Below are 20,621 nucleotides of genomic sequence, written 5' to 3'. Positions count from 1 at the left end.
GGGTCACCTGTGGTGCATGAGGGCCCTCCAGGGTCACCTGTGGTGCGTGAGCGCCCTCCAGGGTCACCTGTTGGGCGTGAGGGCCCCTCTGGGTCACCTGTGGTACGTGAGAGTCCTCTAGGGTCACCTGTGAGGGCCCTCCAGGATCACCTGTGGTGCCTTAGGGGCCCTCCAGCGTCACCTGTGTAGCATGAGAGGCCTCCAGGGGTCACCTGTGGAGTGTGGGGGCCCTCCAGGGTCACCTGTGGTGAATGAAGGGCCTTCAGGGTCACTTCTGGTGCGTGCGGGCCCTCAAGGGTCACGTGTGGTACATGTCGGCCCTCCAGGGTCACCTGTGGGGCGTGAGGGGCCTCCAGGGGTCACCTGTGGTGCATGAGGGGCCTCTAAGGTCACCTGTAGTGCATGAGGTGGCCCTCCAGGATCAGCTGTAGGCCGTGAGGGCCCTCCAGGGTCACCTGTGTGGCGTGAGGGCCATCCAAGGTCTACTGTGGTGCATGTGGGGCGTCCAGGGGTCACCTGTGGGATGTGAGGGCCCTCCAAGGGTCGCCTGTGGTGCCTGAATGCCCTACAGGGTCACCTGTGGGGCGTGAGGGCTCTCCAGGGTCACCTGTGGGATGTGAGGGCCATCCAAGGTCACCTGTGGTTCATGTGGGCCCTCCAGGGGTCATCTGTGGGGCATGAGGGCCCTTCAACGTCACGTGTGTGGCGTGAGGGCCCTCCAGGGTCACCTGTGGTGCATGAGGGCCCCGTCCAGGGTAACTTGTGGTGCATGAGGGCCCTCAAGGGGGCACTTGTGGGGTGTGAGGCCCCTTCAGGGGTCACCTGTGGTGCATGAGGGCCCTCCAGGGTCACCTGTGGTGCATGCGGGTCCCTCCAGGGTCACCTGTGGTGCATGAGGGCTCCTCCAGGGTCACCTGTGGTGCATGAGGGCTCCAGGGTCACCTGTGGCGCGTGAGGGCCCTCCAGGGTCAGCTGTGGTGCATGAGGGCCCTCCAGGGTCATCTGTGGTGCATGAGGGCCCTCCAGGGTCACGTGTGGTGCATGAGGGCCCTAGAGGGTCACCTGTGGTGCATGAGGGCCCTCCAGGGTCACCTGTGGTGCGTGAGGGCCCTCCAGGGTCACCTGTGGGGCGTGAGGGCCCCCCAGGGTCACCTGTGGTACGTGAGAGTCCTCTAGGGTCACCTATGAGGGCCCTCCAGGATCACCTGTGGTGCCTGAGGGGCCCTCCAGCGTCACCAGTGTAGCATGAGAGGCCTCCAGGGGTCACCTGTGGTGTGTGAGGGGCCCTCCAGGGTCACCTGTGGTGAATGAAGGGCCTTCAGGGTCACTTCTGGTGCGTGAGGGCCCCTCCAGGGTCACGTGTGGTACATGTCGGCCCTCCAGGGTCACCTATGGGGCGTGAGGGGCCTCCAGGGGTCACCTGTGTGGCGTAAGGGCCATCCAAGGTCACCTGTGGTGCATGTGGGGCGTCCAGGGGTCACCTGTGGGATGTGAGGGCCCTCCAAGGGTCGTCTGTGGTGCGTGAGGGCCCTCCAGGGTCACCTGTGGGGCGTGAGGGCTCTCCAGAATCCGCTGTGGGATGTGAGGGACATCCAAGGTCACCTGTGGAACATGTGGTCCCTCCAGGGGTCACCTGTGGGGCTTGAGGGCCCTCCAAGGGTCGCCGGTGGGGCGTGAAGCCCCTCCAGAGTCACCTGTGGTGCGTGAGGGCCCTCCAGGGTCACCTGTGGGGCGTGAGGGCCCTCCATGGTCACCTGTGGGTCGTGCGGCCCTTCCAGGGTCACCTGTGGTGCATGAGGGCCCTCAAGGGTCACCTGTGGTGCATGAGGGTCCCTCCAGGGTCACCTGTGGTGCATGAGGAGCCCCGTCCAGCGTCACCTGTGTTGTATGATGGTCCTCCAGGGGTCACCTGCGGTGTGTGAGCGCTTTTCAGGAACACCTGTGGCGCATGAGGGCCCTCCAAGGGTCAGCTGTGGAGCGGGATGGCCCTCCAGAGTCACCTTTGGTTCATGAGGTCCCCTCCAGGGTCGCCTGTGGTGCGTAAGGGCCCTCCAGGGTCATTTTTGGGCATGAGGGCCCTCCAGGGGTCACCTGTGGGGCATGAGGGCCCTCCAGGGGTCACCTGTGAGGCATAAGGGCCCTCCAGGGGTCGCCTGTGGTGCTTGAAGGCCCTCCAGGGTCACCTGTGGGGCGTGAGGGCTCTCCAGGGTCACCTGTGGGATGGGAGTGCCATCCAAGGTCACCTGTGGTTCATGTGGGCCCTCCAAAGGTCATCTGTGGGGCTTGAGGGCCCTCCAAGGGTCGCCAGTGGGGTGTGAAGCCCCTCCAGGGTCACCTGTGGTGCATAAGGGCCCTGCAGGGTCACCTGTGGGGCTTGAGGGCCCTCCAGGGTCACCTGTGGGGCGTGAGGGGTACCTCCAGGGGTCACCTGTGGGAGCGTGAGGGTCCTCCAAGGTCTCCTGTGGGTCTTGAGGGCCCTCCAAAGTCATCTGTGGGGCGTGAAAGGGCACTCCAGGGGTCACCTGTGGTGCGTGAGGCCCCTCCAGGGTCTCCTGTGGGACTTGAGGGCCCTCCAGGGTCACCAGTGGGGCGTGAGGGTCCTCCAGAGTCACCTGTGGTGCGTGAGGGCCCTCCAGGGTCACCTGTAGGGCGTGAGGGCCCTCCAAGATCACCTGTGGGGCGTGAGGCCCCTCCAGGGTCACCTGTGGTGCATGAGGGCCCTCACGGGTCACCTGTGGTGCATGAGGGCCCTTACGGGTCACCTGTGGTGCATGAGGGCCCCTCCAGGGTCACCTGTAGTGCATGAGGAGCCCCGTCCAGGGTCACCTGTGTTGTATGAGGGCCCTCCAGGGGTCACCTGCGGTGTGTGAGCGCTTTTTCAGGAACACCTGTGGCGCATAAGGGCCCTCCAAGGGTCAGCTGTGGAGCGGGAGGGTCCTCCAGGGTCACCTTTGGTTCATGAGGTCTCCTCCAGGGTCGCCTGTGGTGCGTGAGGGCCCTCCAGGGTCATTGTTTGGGCATGAGGGCCCTCCAGGGGTCACCTGTGGGGCATGAGGGCCCTCCAGGATCACCTGTAGGGCGTGAGTGCCCTCCAGGGTCATCTGTGTGGAGTGAGGGCCATCCAAGGTCACCTGTGGTGCATGTGGGGCGTCCAGGGGTCACCTGTGGGATGTGCGGGCCCTCCAAGGGTCGCCTGTGGTGCGTGAGGGCCATCCAGGGTCACCTGTGGGGCGTGAGGGCTCTCCAGGGTCACCTGTGGGATTAGAGGGCCATCCAAGGTCACCTGTGGAACATGTGGGCCCTCCAGGGGTCACCTGTGGGGCTTGAGGGCCCTCCAGGGTCACCTGTGGGGCGTGAGGGGGTTCCTCCAGGGGTCACCTGTGGGAGCGTGAGGGTCCTCCAGGGTCTCCTGTGGGTCTTGAGGGCCCTCCAAAGTCATCTGTATGCGTGAAAGGGCCCTCCAGGGTCACCAGTGGGGCGTGAGGGTCCTCCAGAGTCACCTGTGGCGCATAAGGGCCCTCCAAGGGTCAGCTGTGGAGCGGGAGGGCCCTCCAGGGTCACCTTTGGTTCATGAGGTCCCCTCCAGGGTCGCCTGTGGTGCGTAAGGGCCCTCCAGGGTCATTTTTTGGGCATGGGGGCCCTCCAGGGGTCGCCTGTGTGGCATGAGGGCCCTCCAGGGGTCACCTGCGGGCCGTGAAGGCCCTCCAGGGTCACGTGTGGTGCATGAGGGCCCTAGAGGGTCACCTGTGGTGCATGAGGGCCCTCCAGGGTCACCTGTGGTGCGTGAGGGCCCTCCAGGGTCACCTGTGGGGCGTGAGGGCCCCCCAGGGTCACCTGTGGTACGTGAGAGTCCTCTAGGGTCACCTGTGAGGGCCCTCCAGGATCACCTGTGGTGCCTGATGGGCCCTCCAGCGTCACCTGTGTAGCATGAGAGGCCTCCAGGGGTCACCTGTGGAGTCTGGGGGCCCTCCAGGGTCACCTGTGGTGAATGAAGGGCCTTCAGGGTCACTTCTGGTGCGTGAGGGCCCTCCAGGGTCACGTGTGGTACATGTCGGCCCTCCAGGGTCACCTGTGGGGCGTGAGGGGCCTCCAGGGGTCACCTGTGGTGCATGAGGGGCCTCTAAGGTCACCTGTAGTGCATGAGGTGGCCCTCCAGGATCAACTGTAAGCCGTGAGGGCCCTCCAGGGTCACCTGTGTGGCGTGAGGGCCATCCAAGGTCTGCTGTGGTGCATGTGGGGCGTCCAGGGGTCACCTGTGGGATGTGAGGGCCCTCCAAGGGTCGCCTGTGGTGCCTGAATGCCCTCCAGGGTCACCTGTGGTGCATGAGGGCCCTCCAGGGTCACCTGTGAGGCTTGAGGGCCCTCCAGGGTCACCTGTGGGGCGTGAGGGGGTACCTCCAGGGGTCACCTGTGGGAGCGTGAGGGTCCTCCAAGGTCTCCTGTGGGTCTTGAGGGCCCTTCAAAGTCATCTGTGGGGCGTGAAAGGGCCCTCCAGGGGTCACCTATGGTGCGTGAGGGCCCTCCAGGGTCTCCTGTGGGACTTGAGAGCCCTCCAGGGTCACCAGTGGGGCGTGAGGGTCCTCCAGAGTCACCTGTAGTGCGTGAGGGCCCTCCAGGGTCACCTGTGGGGCTTGAGGGCCCTCCAGGGTCACCTGTGGGGCGTGAGGGTCCTCCAGAGTCACCTGTAGTGCGTGAGGGCCCTCCAGGGTCACCTGTGGGGCGTGAGGCCCCTCCAGGGTCACCTGTGGTGCATGAGGGCCCTCACGGGTCACCTGTGGTGCATGAGGGCCCTTACGGGTCACCTGTGGTGCATGAGGGCCCCTCCAGGGTCCCTGTGGTGCATGAGGAGCCCCGTCCAGGGTCACCTGTGTTGTATGAGGGCCCTCCAGGGGTCACCTGCGGTGTGTGAGCGCTTTTTCAGGAACACCTGTGGCGCATTAGGGCCCTCCAAGGGTCAGCTGTGGAGCGGGAGGGTCCTCCTGGGTCACCTTTGGTTCATGAGGTCTCCTCCAGGGTCGCCTGTGGTGCGTGAGGGCCCTCCAGGGTCATTGTTTGGGCATGAGGGCCCTCCAGGGGTCACCTGTGGGGCATGTGGGCCCTCCAGGGTCACCTGTGGTGCACGAGGGCCCTCCAGGGGTCACTTTTGGGGCATGAGGGCCCTCCAGGGGTCACCTGTGGACCGTGAAGGCCCTCCAGAGTCACCTGTGGAACATGAGGGCCTTCCAGGGTCACCTGTGGTGCATGAGGGCCCTCCAGGGTCACCTGTGGTGCATGAGGGCTCTCCAGGGTCACCTGTGGTGCATGAGGGTCATAGAGGGTCGCCTGTGGTGCATGAGGGCCCTCCAGGGTCACCTGTGGTCCATGAGGGCCCTCCAGGGGTCACCTGTGGTGCGTGAGGGCCCTCCAGGGTCATCTGTGGGACGTGAGGGCACCCCAGGGTCACCTGTGGTTCGTGAGAGTCCTCTAGGATCACCTGTGAGGGCCCTCCAGGATCACCTGTGGTGCCTGAGGGGCCCTCCAGCGTCACCTGTGTACCTTGAGAGGCCTCCAGGGGTCACCTGTGGTGCGTGAGGGGCCCTCCAGGGTCACCTGTGGTGAATAAGGGACCTCCAGGGTCACTTCTGGTGCGTGAGGGCCCTCCAGGGTCACCTGTGGTACATGTCGGTTCTCCAGATTCACCTGTGGGGAGTGAGGGGCCTCCAGGGGTCACCTGTGGTGCATGAGGGGGCCCTCCAGGATCAACTGTGGGGCGTGGCGGCCCCCCAGGGACACCTGTGGGGCATGAGGGCCATCCAAGGTCACCTGTGGTGCATGTGGGGCCTCCAGGGGTCACCTGTGGGATGTGAGGGCCCTCCAAGGGTCGCCTGAGGTGCTCGAGGGCCCTCCAGGGTCACCTATGGGCCGTGAGGGCCCTCCAGGATCACCTGTGGGATGCGAGGGCCATCCAATGTCACCTGTGGTTCATGTGGGCCCTCCAGGGGTCACCTGTGGGGCTTGAGGGCCCTCCAAGGGTCGCCAGTGGGGCGTGAAGCCCCTCCAGGGTCACCTGTGGGGCGTGAGGGCTCTCCAGGGTCACCTGTGGGGCGTGAGGGCTCTCCAGGGTCACCTGTGGGATGTGAGGGCCATCCAAGGTCACCTGTGGTGCATGAGGGCCCTCCAGGGTCACCTGTGGGGCTTGAGGGCCCTACAGGGTCACCTGTGGGGCTTGAGGGCCCTTCAGGGTCACTTGTGGGGCGTGAGAGGGTTCCTCCAGGGGTCACCTGTGGGAGCGTGAAGGTCCTCCAGGGTCTCCTGTGGGTCTTGAGGGCCTCCAAAGTCAACTGTGGGGCGTGAAAGGGCCCTCCAGGGGTCACCTGTGGTGCGTGAGGGCCCCCAGGGTCTCCTGTGGGATTTGAGGGCCCTCCAGGGTCACCGGTGGGGCGTGAGGGTCCTCCAGTCACCTGTGGTGCGTGAGGGCCCTCCAGGGTGACCTGTGGGGCGTGAGGGTCCTCCAGAGTCACCTGTGGTGCGTGAGGGCCCTCCAGGGGTCACCTGTGGGGCGTGAGGGCCCGCCAGGGTCACCTATGGGGCGTGAGGCCCCTCCAGGGTCACCTGTGGGGCATGAGGGCCCTCAAGGGTCACCTCTGGTGCATGAGGGCCCTCAAGGGTCACCTGTGGTGCATGAGGGCCCCTCCAGGGTCACCTGTGGTGCATGAGGAGCCCCGTCCAGGGTCACCTGTGTTGTATGATGGCCCTCCAGGGGTCACCTGTGGAGTGTGAGGCCCCTTCAGGGGTCACCTGTGGTACATGAGGGCCCACCAGGGTCACCTGTGGTGCATGAGGGCCCTCCGGGGGTCACCTGTGGGGTGTGAGGCCCCTTCAGGGGTCACCTATGGTGCATGAGGGCCCTCCAGGGTGACCTGTGGTGCATAAGGGCCCCTCCAGGGTCACCTGTGGGGCTTGAGGGCCCTCCAGGGTCACTTGTGTGGCGTGAGAGGGTTCCTCCAGGGGTCACCTGTGGTGCATAAGGGCCCTCCAGGGTCACCTGTGGTGCATGAGGGCCCTCCAGGGTCACCTGTGGGGCTTGAGGGCCCTCCAGGGTCACCTGTGGGGTGTGAGGGGGTTCCTCCAGGGGTCACCTGTGGGAGCGTGAGGGTCCTCCAGGGTCTCCTGTGGGTCTTGAGGGCCCTCCAAAGTCATCTGTGGGGCGAGAAAGGCCCCTCCAGGGGTCACCTGTGGTGCGTGAGGGCTCTCCAGGGTTTCCTGTGGGATTTGAGGGCCCTCCAGGGTCACCAGTGGGTCGTGAGGGTCCTCCAGTCACCTGTGGTGCGTGAGGGCCCTCCAGGGTCACCTGTGGGGCGTGAGACCCCTCCAGGGTCACCTGTGGGGCATGAGGGCCCTCCAGGGTCACCTGTGGTGCATGAGGGCCCTCCAGGGTCACCTGTGGTGCATGAGGGCCCCCTCCAGGGTTACCTGTGGTGCATGAAGGCTCCTCCAGGGTCACCTGTGGAGCGTGAGGGCCCTCCAGGGGTCACCTGAGGGGCGTGAGGACCCTCCAGGGGTCACCTGTGGAGCGGCAGGGCCCTCCAGGGTCACCTTTGGTGCATGAGGGGCCCTTCCAGGGTCGCCTGTGGTGCATGAGGGCCCTCCAGGGTCATTTTTGGTTCATGAGGTCCCCTTCAGGGTCGCCTGTGGTGCGTGAGGTCCCTCCAGGGTCACCTGTGGTGCATGAGGGCCCTCCGGGGGTCACCTGTGGGGTGTGAGGCCCCTTCAGGGGTCACCTGTGGTGCATGAGGGCCCTCCAGGGTGACCTGTGGTGCATAAGGGCCCCTCCAGGGTCACCTGTGGGGCTTGAGGGCCCTCCAGGGTCACTTGTGTGGCGTGAGAGGGTTCCTCCAGGGGTCACCTGTGGTGCATAAGGGCCCTCCAGGGTCACCTGTGGTGCATGAGGGCCCTCCAGGGTCACCTGTGGGGCTTGAGGGCCCTCCAGGGTCACCTGTGGGATGTGAGGGGGTTCCTCCAGGGGTCACCTGTGGGAGCGTGAGGGTCCTCCAGGGTCTCCTGTGGGTCTTGAGGGCCCTCCAAAGTCATCTGTGGGGCGAGAAAGGCCCCTCCAGGGGTCACCTGTGGTGCGTGAGGGCTCTCCAGGGTTTCCTGTGGGATTTGAGGGCCCTCCAGGGTCACCAGTGGGTCGTGAGGGTCCTCCAGTCACCTATGGTGCGTGAGGGCCCTCCAGGGTCACCTGTGGGGCGTGAGGCCCCTCCAGGGTCACCTGTGGGGCATGAGGGCCCTCCAGGGTCACCTGTGGTGCATGAGGGCCCTCCAGGGTCACCTGTGGTGCATGAGGGCCCCCTCCAGGGTTACCTGTGGTGCATGAAGGCTCCTCCAGGGTCACCTGTGGAGCGTGAGGGCCCTCCAGGGGTCACCTGAGGGGCGTGAGGACCCTCCAGGGGTCACCTGTGGAGCGGCAGGGCCCTCCAGGGTCACCTTTGGTGCATGAGGGACCCTTCCAGGGTCACCTGTGGTGCATGAGGGCCCTCCAGGGTCATTTTTGGTTCATGAGGTCCCCTTCAGGGTCGCCTGTGGTGCGTGAGGTCCCTCCAGGGTCATTTTTGGGGCATGAGGGCCCTCCAGGGGTCCCCTGTGGGGCATGGGAGCCCTCCAGGGTCACCTGTGGTGCACGAGGGCCCTCCAGGGTTCACCTGTGGGGCATGAGGGCCCTCCAGGGGTCACCTGTGGGCCGTGAGGGCCCTCCAGACTCACCTGTGGGGCATGAGGGCCCTCCAGGGTCACCTGTGGTACATGAGGGCCCTCCAGGGTCACCTGTGGTGCATAAGAGCCCTCCATGGTCACCTGTGGTGCATGAGGGCCCTCCAGGGGTCACCTGTGGTGCGTGAGGTCCCTCCAGGGTCACCTGTGGGCCGTCAGGGCCCCCCAGGGTCACCTGTGGTACGTGAGAGTCCTCTAGGGTCACCTGTGAGGGCCCTCCAGGATCACCTGTGGTGCCTGAGGGGCCCTCCAGCGACACCTGTGTAGCATGAGAGGCCTCCATGGGTCACCTGTGGTGTGTGAGGGGCCCTCCAGGGTCAATTGTGGTGAATGAGGGCCCTTTAGGGTCACTTTTGGTGCGTGAGGGCCCTCCAGGGTCACCTGTGGTACATGTCGACCCTCCAGGGTCACCTGTGGTACATGTCGACCCTCCAGGGTCACCTGTGGTACATGTCGACCCTCCAGGGTCACCTGTGGGGCGTGAGGGGCCTCCAGGGGTCACCTGTGGTGCATGAGGGGCCTCCGGGGTCACCTGTGGTGCATGAGGGGGCCCTACAGGATCAACTGTGGGGCGTGAGGGCCCTCCAGGGTCACCTGTGGGGCGTGATGGCCATCCAAGGTCACCTGTGGTGCATGTGGGGCCTCCAGGGGTCACCTGTGGGATGTGAGGGCCCTCCAAGGGTCGCCTGTGGTGCGTGAGGGCCCTCCAGGGTCACCTGTGGGGCGTGAGGGCTCTCCAGGGTCACCTGTGGGATGTGAGGGCCATCCAAGGTCACCTGTGGTTCATGTGGGCCCTCCAGGGGTCACCTGTGGGGCTTGAGGGCCCTCCAAGGGTCGCCAGTGGGATGTGAGGGCCATCCAAGGTCACCTGTGGTTCATGAGGGCCCTACAGGGTCACCTTTGGGGCTTGAGGGCCCTCCAGGGTCACCTGTGGGGCGTGAGGGGGTTCCTCCAGGGGTCACCTGTGGGGCGTGAAAGGGCTCTCCAGGGTCACCTGTGGGTCTTGAGGGCCTCCAAAGTCAACTGTGGGGCGTGAAAGGGCCCTCCAGGGTCACCTGTGGGGCTTGAGGGCCCTCCAGGGTCACTTGTGGGGCGTGAGAGGGTTCCTCCAGGGGTCACATGTGGTGCATGAGGGCCCTACAGGGTCACCTGTGGGGCTTGAGGGCCCTCCAGGGTCACTTGTGGGGCGTGAGGGGGTTCCTCCAGGGGTCACCTGTGGGAGCGTGAGGGTCCTCCAGGGTCTCCTGTGTGTCTTGAGGGCCTCCAAAGTCAACTGTGGGGCGTGAAAGGGCCCTCCAGGGGTCACCTGTGGTGCGTGACGGCCCTCCAGGGTCTCCTGTGGGATTTGAGGGCCCTCCAGGGTCACCGGTGGGGCGTGAGGGTTCTCCAGGGTCACCTGTGGGATGTGAGGGCCATCCAAGGTCACCTGTGGTTCATGTGGGCCCTCCAGGGGTCACCTGAGGGGCTTGAAGGCCCTCCAAGGGTCGCCAGTGGGGCGTGAAACCCCTCCAGGGTCACCTGTGGTGCATAAGGGCCCTCCAGGGTCACCTGTGGGGCTTGAGGGCCCTCCAGGGTCACTTGTGGGGCGTGAGGGCTCTCCAAGGGTCACCTGTGGGAGCGTGAGGGTCCTCCAGGGTCTCCTGTGGGTCTTGAGGGACCTCCAAAGTCATCTGTGGGGCGTGAACGGGCCCTCCAGGGGTCACCTGTGGTGCGTGAGGGCCCTCCAGGGTCTCCTGTGGGCCGTGAACGGGCCCTCCAGGGGTCACCTGTGGTGCGTGAGGGCCCTCCAGGGTCTCCTGTGGGATTTGAGGGCCCTCCAAGGTCACCAGTGGGACGTGAGGGTCCTTCAGTCACCTGTGGTGCGTGAGGGCCCTCCAGGGTCACCTGTGAGGCGTGAGGGTCCTCCAGAGTCACCTGTTGTGCGTGAGGGCCCTCCAAGGGTCACCTGTGGTGCGTGAGGGCCCTCCAGGGTTACCTGTGGGGCGTGAGGCCCCTCCAGGGTCACCTGTGGGGCATGAGGGCCCTCAAGGGTCACCTGTGGTGCATGAGGGCCCTCAAGGGTCACCTGTGGTGCATGAGGGCCCCTCCAGGGCCACCTGTGGTGCATGAGGAGCCCCGTCCAGGGTCACCTGTGTTGTATGATCGCCCTCCCGGGGTCACCTGTGGAGTGTGAGGCCCCTTCAGGGGTCACCTGTGGTGCATGAGGGCCCTCCAGGGTCACCTATGGTGCATGAGGGCCCTCTGGGGGTCACCTGTGGGGTGTGAGGCCCCTTCAGGGGTCACCTGTGGTGCATGAGGGCCCCTTCAGGGTCACCTGTGGTGCATGAGGCCCCTCCAGGGTCACCTGTAGTGCATGATGGCCCTCCAGGGGTCACCTGTGGGGTGTGAGGCCCCTTCAGGGGTCACCTGTGGTGCATGAGGGCCCCTCCAGGGTCACCTGTGGTGCATGAGGGCCCCCCTTCAGGGTCACCTGTGGTGCATGAGGGGCCCCCTCCAGGGTTACCTGTGGTGCATGAGGGCTCCTCCAGCGTTACCTGTGGTGCGTGAGGGCCCCCTCCAGGGTTACCTGTGGGGCGTGAGGGCCCTCCAGTGGCCACCTGCGGTGTGTGAGGGCTTTTTCAGGAACACCTGTGGCGCATAAGGGCCCTCCAAGGGTCAGCTGTGGAGCGGGAGGGCCCTCCAGGGTCACCTTTGGTTCATGAGGTCCCCTCCAGGGTCGCCTGTGGTGCGTGAGGGGCCCTCCAGGGTCACCTTTGGTTCATGAGGTCCCCTCCAGGGTCGCATGTGGTGCATGAGGGCCCTTCAGGTGTCAACTGTGGTGCGTGAGTGCCCTCCAGGGTCACCTTTGGTCCATGAGGTTCCCTCCAGGGTCGTCTGTGGTGCGTGAGGGCCCTTTAGAGGTCAACTGTGGTGCGTGAGGGCCTTTCAGGGTCACCTGTGGGTGCGTGAGGGCTGTCCAAGGGTCACCTGTGGTGCGTGAGGGCCCTCCAAGGGTCACCTGTGGGTGTGTGAGGGCCCTCCAAGGGTCACCTGTGGTGCGTGAGGGCCCTCCAGGGTCACTTGTTGGGCGTGAGGTCCTTCCAGGGTCACCTGTGGGGCGTGAGGGCCATCCAGGGTCACCTGTGGTGCATGAGGGCCCTCCAGGGTCACCTGTGGGGCATGAGGGCCCTCCAGGGTCACCTGTGGTGCATGAGGGCCCTGCAGGGGTCACGTGTGGTGCGTGAGGGCCCTCCAGGGTCACCTGTGGGGCATGAGGGCCCTTCAGCGTCACCTGTGGGGCGTGATGGCCCCGTCCAGGGTCACCTGTGGTGCATGAGGGCCCCCCAGGGTCACCTGTGGTGCATGAGGGCCCTCCAGGGGTCACCTGTGGTGCGTGAGGGCCCTCCAGGGTCATCTGTGGGGCGTGAGGGCACCCCAGGGTCACCTGTGGTTCGTGAGAGTCCTCTAGGGTCTCTAGTGAGGTCCCTCCAGGATCACCTGTGGTGCCTGAGGGGCCCTCCAGCGTCACCTGTGTACCTTGAGAGGCCTCCAGGGGTCACCTGTGGTGTGTGAGGGGCCCTCCAGGGTCACCTGTGGTGAATGAGGGACCTCCAGGGTCACTTCTGGTGCGTGAGGGCCCTCCAGGGTCACCTGTGGTACATGTCGGTTCTCCAGATTCACCTGTGGGGAGTGAGGGGCCTCCAGGGGTCACCTGTGGTGCATGAGGGTGCCCTCCAGGATCAACTGTGGGGCGTGGCAGCCCTCCAGGGACACCTGTGGGGCATGAGGGCCATCCAAGGTCACCTGTGGTGCATGTGGGGCCTCCAGGGGTCACCTGTGGGATGTGAGGGCCCTCCAAGGGTCGCCTGAGGTGCTAGAGGGCCTTCCAGGGTCACCTATGGGGCGTGAGGGCCCTCCAGGATCACCTGTGGGATGTGAGGGCCATCCAAGGTCACCTGTGGTTCATGTGGGCCCTCCAGGGGTCACCTGTGGGGCTTGAGGGCCCTCCAAGGGTCGCCAGTGGGGCGTGAAGCCCCTCCAGGGTCACCTGTGGAGCGTGAGGGCTCTCCAGGGTCACCTGTGGGATGTGAGGGCCATCCAAGGTCACCTGTGGTGCATGAGGGCCCTCCAGGGTCACCTGTGGGGCTTGAGGGCCCTACAGGGTCACCTGTGGGGCTTGAGGGCCCTCCAGGGTCACTTGTGGGGCGTGAGAGGGTTCCTCCAGGGGTCACCTGTGGGAGCGTGAAGGTCCTCCAGGGTCTTCTGTGGGTCTTGAGGGCCTCCAAAGTCAACTGTGGGGCGTGAAAGGGCCCTCCAGGGGTCACCTGTGGTGCGTGAGGGCCCTCCAGGGTCTCCTGTGGGATTTGAGGGCCCTCCAGGGTCACCGGTGGGGCGTGAGGGTCCTCCAGTCACCTGTGGTGCGTGAGGGCCCTCCAGGGTGACCTGTGGGGCGTGAGGGTCCTCCAGAGTCACCTGTGGTGCGTGAGGGCCCTCCAGGGGTCACCTGTGGGGCGTGAGGGCCCGCCAGGGTCACCTATGGGGCGTGAGGCCCCTCCAGGGTCACCTGTGGGGCATGAGGGCCCTCAAGGGTCACCTGTGGTGCATGAGGGCCCTCAAAGGTCACCTGTGGTGCATGAGGGCCCCTCCAGGGTCACCTGTGGTGCATGAGGAGCCCCGTCCAGGGTCACCTGTGTTGTATGATGGCCCTCCAGGGGTCACCTGTGGAGTGTGAGGCCCCTTCAGGAGTCACCTGTGGTGCATGAGGGCCCACCAGGGTCACCTGTGGTGCATGAGGGCCCTCCAGGGTGACCTGTGGTGCATAAGGGCCCCTCCAGGGTCACCTGTGGGGCTTGAAGGCCCTCCAGGGTCACTTGTGGGGCGTGAGAGGGTTCCTCCAGGGGTCACCTGTGGTGCATAAGGGCCCTCCAGGGTCACCTGTGGTGCATGAGGGCCCTCCAGGGTCACCTGTGGGGCTTGAGGGCCCTCCAGGGTCACCTGTGGGGCGTTATAGGGTTCCTCCAGGGGTCACCTGTGGGAGCGTGAGGGTCCTCCAGGGTCTCCTGTGGGTCTTAAGGGCCCTCCAAAGTCATCTGTGGGGCGTGCAAGGGCCCTCCCGGGGTCACCTGTGGTGCGTGAGGGCCCTCCAGGGTCTCCTGTGGGATTTGAGGGCCCTCCAGGGTCACCAGTAGGGCGTGAGGGTCCTCCAGTCACCTGTGGTGCGTGAGGGCCCTCCAGGGTCACCTGTGGGGCGTGAGGCCCCTCCAGGGTCACCTGTGGGGCATGAGGGCCCTCCAGGGTCACCTGTGGTGCATGAGGGCCCTCCAGGGTCACCTGTGGTGCATGAGGGCCCCCTCCAGGGTCACCTGTGGTGCATGAAGGCTCCTCCAGGGTCACCTGTGGAGCGTGAGGGCCCTCCAGGGGTCACCTGAGGGGCGTGAGGACCCTCCAGGGGTCACCTGTGGAGCGGGAGGGCCCTCCAGGGTCACCTTTGGTGCATGAGGGGCCCTTCCAGGGTCGCCTGTGGTGCATGAGGGCCCTCCATGGTCACCTTTGGTTCATGAGGTCCCCTTCAGGGTCGCCTGTGGTGCGTGAGGGCCCTCCAGGGTCATTTTATGGGCATGAGGGCCCTCCAGGGGTCCCCTGTGGGGCATGGGAGCCCTCCAGGGTCACCTGTGGTGTACGAGGGTCCTCCAGGGTTCACCTGTGGGGCATGAGGGCCCTCCAGGGGTCACCTGTGGGCCGTGAGGGCCCTCCAGACTCACCTGTGGGGCATGAGGGCTCTCCAGGGTCAACTGTGGTACATGGGGGCCCTCCAGGGTCACCTGTGGTGCATGAGAGCCCTCCATGGTCACCTGTGGTGCATGAGGGCCCTCCAGGGGTCACCTGTGGTGCGTGAGGTCCCTCCAGGGTCACCTGTGGGCCGTCAGGGCCCCCCAGGGTCACCTGTGGTACGTGAGAGTCCTCTAGGGTCACCTGTGAGGGCCCTCCAGGATCACCTGTGGTGCCTGAGGGGCCCTCCAGCGACACCTGTGTAGCATGCGAGGCCTCCAGGGGTCACCTGTGGTGTGTGAGGGGCCCTCCAGGGTCACCTGTGGTGAATGAGGGGCCTCCAGGGTCACTTTTGGTGCGTGAGGGCCCTCCAGGTTCACCTGTGGTACATGTCGACCCTCCAGGGTCACCTGTGGGGCGTGAGGGGCCTCCAGGGGTCACCTGTGGTGCATGAGGGGCCTCCGGGGTCACCTGTGGTGCATGAGGGGGCCCTACAGGATCAACTGTGGGGCGTGAGGGCCCTCCAGGGTCACCTGTGGGGCGTGATGGCCATCCAAGGTCACCTGTGGTGCATGTGGGGCCTCCAGGGGTCACCTGTGGGATGTGAGGGCCCTCCAAGGGTCGCCTGTGGTGCGTGAGGGCCCTCCAGGGTCACCTGTGGGGCGTGAGGGCTCTCCAGGGTCACCTGTGGGATGTGAGGGCCATCCAAGGTCACCTGTGGTTCATGTGGGCCCTCCAGGGGTCATCTGTGGGGCTTGAGGGCCCTCCAAGGGTCGCCAGTGGGGCGTGAAGCCCCTCCAGAGTCACCTGTGGTGCATAAGGGCCCTCCAGGGTCACCTGTGGGGCTTGAGGGCCCTCCAGGGTCACTTGTGGGGCGTGAGGGCTCTCCAGGGTCACCTGTGGGTCTTGAGGGCCTCCAAAGTCAACTGTGGGGCGTGAAAGGGCCCTCCAGGGTCACCTGTGGGGCTTGAGGGCCCTCCAGGGTCACTTGTGGGGCGTGAGAGGGTTCCTCCAGGGGTCACCTGTGGGAGCGTGAGGGTCCTCCAGGGTCTCCTGTTGGTCTTGAGGGCCTCCAAAGTCAACTGTGGTGCGTGAGGGCCCTCCAGGGTCTCCTGTGGGATTTGAGGGCCCTCCAGGGTCACCGGTGGGGCGTGAGGGTCCTCCAGTCACCTGTGGTGCGTGAGGGCCCTCCAGGGTCATCTGTGGGGCGTGAGGGTCCTCAAGAGTCACCTGTGGTGCGTGAGGGCCCTCCAGGGGTCACCTGTGGGGCGTGAGGGCCCGCCAGGGTCACCTGTGGGGCATGAGGCCCCTCCAGGGTCACCTGTGGGGCATGAGGGCCCTCAAGGGTCACCTGTGGTGCATGAGGGCCCTCAAGGGTCACCTGTGGTGCATGAGGGCCCTCCAGGGTCACCTGTGGGGCGTGAGGGCCCTCCAGTGGCCACCTGCGGTGTGTGAGGGCTTTTTCAGGAACACCTGTGGCGCATAAGGGCCCTCCAAGGGTCAGCTGTGGAGCGGGAGGGCCCTCCAGGGTCACCTTTGGTTCATGAGGTCCCCTCCAGGGTCGCCTGTGGTGCGTGAGGGCCCTCCAGGGTCACCTTTGGTTCATGAGGTCCCCTCCAGGGTCGCATGTGGTGCATGAGGGCCCTTCAGGTGTCAACTGTGTTGCGTGAGTGCCCTCCAGGGTCACCTTTGGTCCATGAGGTTCCCTCCAGGGTCGTCTGTGGTGCGTGAGGGCCCTTTAGAGGTCAACTGTGGTGCGTGAGGGCCTTTCAGGGTCACCTGTGGGTGCGTGAGGGCTGTCCAAGGGTCACCTGTGGTGCGTGAGGGCCCTCCAAGGGTCACCTGTGGGTGTGTGAGGGCCCTCCAATGGTCACCTGTGGTGCGTGAGGGCCCTCCAGGGTCACTTGTGGGGCGTGAGGTCCTTCCAGGGTCACCTGTGGGGGCGTGAGGGCCATCCAGGGTCACCTGTGGTGCATGAGGGCCCTCCAGGGTCACCTGTGGGGCATGAGGGCCCTCCAGGGTCACCTGTGGTGCATGAGGGCCCTGCAGGGGTCACGTGTGGTGCGTGAGGGCCCTCCAGGGTCACCTGTGGTGCGTGAGGGCCCTCCAGGGGTCACCTGTGGGGCGTGAGGGCCCGCCAGGGTCTCCTGTGGGGCATGAGGCCCCTCCAGGGTCACCTGTGGGGCATGAGGGCCCTCAAGGGTCACCTGTGGTGCATGAGGGCCCTCAAGGGTCACCTGTGGTGCATGAGGGCCCTCCAGGGTCACCTGTGGGGCGTGAAAGGGCCCTCCAGGGGTCACCTGTGGTGCGTGAGGGCCCTCCAGGGGTCACCTGTGGGGCGTGAGGGTCCTCCAGAGTCACCTGTGGTGCGTGAGGGCCCTCCAGGTGTCACCTGTGGGGCGTAAGGGCCCTCCAGGGTCACCTGTGGGGCGTGAGGCCCCTCCAGGGTCACCTGTGTTGTATGATCGCCCTCCCGGGGTCACCTGTGGAGTGTGAGGCCCCTTCAGGGGTCACCTGTGGTGCATGAGGGCCCTCCAGGGTCACCTGTGGTGCATGAGAGCCCTCCGGGGGTCACCTGTGGGGTGTGAGGCCCCTTCAGGGGTCACCTGTGGTGCATGAGGGCCCTCTAGGGTGACCTGTGGTGCATGAGGGCCCTCCAGGGGTCACCTGTAGTGCATGAGGGGCCCTCCAGGGGTCACCTGTAGGGTGTGAGGCCCCTTCAGGGGTCACCTGTGGTGCATGAGGGCCCCTTCAGGGTCACCTGTGGTGCATGAGGCCCCTCCAGGGTCACCTGTAGTGCATGAGGGCCCTCCAGGGGTCACCTGTTTGGTGTGAGGCCCCTTCAGGGGTCACCTGTGGTGCATGAGGGCCCCTCCAGGGTCACCTGTGGTGCATGAGGGCCCCCCTTCAGGGTCACCTGTGGTGCATGAGGGGCCCCCTCCAGGGTTACCTGTGGTGCATGAGGGCTCCTCCAGCGTTACCTGTGGTGCATGAGGGCTCCTCCAGCGTTACCTGTGGTGCGTGAGGGCCCCCTCCAGGGTTACCTGTGGGGCGTGAGGGCCCTCCAGGGGCCACCTGCGGTGTGTGAGGGCTTTTTCAGGAACACCTGTGGCGCATAAGGGCCCTCCAAGGGTCAGCTGTGGAGCGGGAGGGCCCTCCAGGGTCACCTTTGGTTCATGAGGTCCCCTCTAGGGTCGCCTGTGGTGCGTGAGGGCCCTCCAGGGTCACCTTTGGTTCATGAGGTCCCCTCCAGGGTCGCATGTGGTGCATGAGGGCCCTTCAGGTGTCAACTGTGTTGCGTGAGTGCCCTCCAGGGTCACCTTTGGTCCATGAGGTTCCCTCCAGGGTCGTCTGTGGTGCGTGAGGGCCCTTTAGAGGTCAACTGTGGTGCGTGAGGGCCTTTCAGGGTCACCTGTGGGTGCGTGAGGGCTGTCCAAGGGTCACCTGTGGTGCGTGAGGGCCCTCCAAGGGTCACCTGTGGGTGTGTGAGGGCCCTCCAAGGGTCACCTGTGGTGCGTGAGGGCCCTCCAGGGTCACTTGTGGCGCGTGAGGTCATTCCAGGGTCACCTGTGGGGCGTGAGGGCCATCCAGGGTCACCTGTGGTGCATGAGGGCCCTCCAGGGTCACCTGTGGGGCATGAGGGCCCTCCAGGGTCACCTGTGGTGCATGAGGGCCCTGCAGGGGTCACGTGTGGTGCGTGAGGGCCCTCCAGGGTCACCTGTGGGACATGAGGGCCCTTCAGCGTCACCTGTGGGGCGTGAGGGCCCCGTCCAGGGTCACTTGTGGTGCATGAGGGCCCTCCAGGTGTCACCTTTTGGGCATGAAAGCCCTCCAGGGGTCACCTTTGGGGCATGAGGGCCCTCCAGGGTCACCTGTGGTACATGGGGACCCCGTCCAGGGTCACTTGTGGTGCATGAGGGCCCTCCAGGGGTCACCTGTGGGGTGTGAGGCCCCTTCAGGGGTCGCCTGTGGTGCATGAGGACCCTCCAGGGTCACCTGTGGTGCATGAGGGTCCCTCCAGGGTCACCTGTGGTGCATGAGGGAGCCCCCTCCAGGGTCACCTGTGGTGCATGAGGGCTCTTCCAGGGTCACCTGTGGTGCATGAGGGGCCTCCAGGGTCACCTGTGGTGCATGAGGGCTCCTCCAGGATCACCTGTGGTGCATGAGGGCTCCTCCAGGGTCACCTGTGGGGCGTGAGGGCCCTCCAGGGTCAGCTGTGGTGCATGAGGGCTCCTCCAGGGTCGCCTGTGATGCATGAGGGGCCTCCAGGGTCACCTGTGGTGCATGAGGGCCCTCCAGGGTCACCTGTGGTGCATGAGGGCCCTCCAGGGTCACCTGTGGTGTGTGAGGGCCCTCCAGGGTCACCTTTGGTTCATGAGGTCCCCTCCAGGGTCGCATGTGGTGCGTGAGGGCCCTTCAGGTGTCAACTGTGGTGCGTGAGTGCCCTCCAGGGTCACCTTTGGTCCATGAGGTCCCCTCCAGGGTCGTCTGTGGTGCGTGAGGGCCCTTTAGAGGTCAACTGTGGTGCGTGAGGGCCTTTCAGGGTCACCTGTGGGTGCGTGAGGGCTGTCCAAGGGTCACCTGTGGTGCGTGAGGGCCCTCCAATGGTCACCTGTAGTGCGTGAGGGCCCTCCAGGGTCACTTGTGGGGGCGTGAGGTCCCTCCAGGGTCTCCTGTGGGGCGTGAGGGCCCTCCGGGGTCACCTGTGGGGCGTGAGGGCCATCCAGGGTCACCTGTGGTGCATGAGGGCCCTCCAGGGTCACCTATGGTGCATGAGGGCCCTGCAGGGGTCACCTGTCGTGCGTGAGTGCCCTCCAGGGTCACCTGTGGGGCGTGAGGGCCATCCAGGTGTCACCTTTTGGGCATGAAAGCCCTCCAGGGGTCACCTTTGGGGCATGTGGGCCCTCCAGGGTCACCTGTGGTGCATGAGGGCCCCGTCCAGGGTCACTTGTGGTGCATGAGGGCCCTCCAGGGGTCACCTGTGGGGTGTGAGGCCCCTTCAGGGGTCACCTGTGGTGCATGAGGGCCCTCCAGGGTCACCTGTGGTGCATGAGGGTCCCTCCAGGGTCACCTGTGGTGCATGAGGGGGCCCCCTCCAGGGTCACCTGTGGTGCATGAGGGCTCCTCCAGGGTCACCTGTGGTGCATGAGGGCTCCTCCAGGGTCACCTGTGGTGCATGAGAGGCCTCCAGGGTCACCTGTGGTGCATGAGGGCTCCTCCAGGTTCACCTGTGGTGCATGAGAGGCCTCCAGGGTCACCTGTGGTGCATGAGGGCTCCTCCAGGGTCACCTGTGGTGCATGAGGGGTCCTCCAGGGTCACCTGTGGGGCGTGAGGGCCCTCCAGGGTCAGGCTGTGGTGCATGAGGGCTCCTCCAGGGTCACCTGTGGTGCATGAGGGGCCTCCAGGGTCACCTGTGGTGCATGAGGGCCCTCCAGGGTCACCTGTGGTGCATGAGAGCCCTCCAGGGTCACCTGTGGTGCGTGAGGGCCCTCCAGGGTCACCTGTGGTGCATGAGGGCCCCCTCCAGGGTCACCTGTGGAGCGTGAGGGCCCTCCAGGGGTCACCTGAGGGGCGTGAGGACCCTTCAGGGGTCACCTGTGGAGCGGGAGGGCCCTCCAGGGTCACCTTTGGTGCATGAGAGGCCGTTCCAGGGTCGCCTGTGGTGCATGAGGGCCCTCCAGGGTCACCTTTGGTTCATGAGGTCCCCTTCAGGGTCACCTGTGGGTGCGTGAGGGCCCTCCAAGGGTCACCTGTGGGTGCGTGAGGGCCCTCCAAGGGTCACATGTGGTGCGTGAGGGCCCTTCAGGTGTCAACTGTGGTGCGTGAGGGCCCTCCAGGGTCACCTTTGGTTCACGAGTTCCCCTCCAGTGTCACCTGTGGTGCGTGAGGACCCTTCAGGGGTCACCTGTGGGTGCGTGAGGGCCCTCCAAGGGTCACCTGTGGGTGCGTGAGGGCCCTCCAAGGGTCACCTGTGGTGCGTGAGGGCCTTCCAAGTGTCACCTGTGGTGCGTGAGGGGCCCTCCTGGGGTCACCTGTGGGGCGTGAGGGCCCTCCATGTTCACTTGTGGGGCGTGAGGGCCCTCCAGGGTCACCTGTGGTGCGTGAGGGCCCTCCAGGGTCACCT

Source organism: Procambarus clarkii, chromosome 42 (assembly GCF_040958095.1).
Source record: "Procambarus clarkii isolate CNS0578487 chromosome 42, FALCON_Pclarkii_2.0, whole genome shotgun sequence".
NCBI lineage: Eukaryota > Metazoa > Arthropoda > Malacostraca > Decapoda > Cambaridae > Procambarus > Procambarus clarkii.
This window is presented reverse-complemented; position numbering follows the sequence as displayed.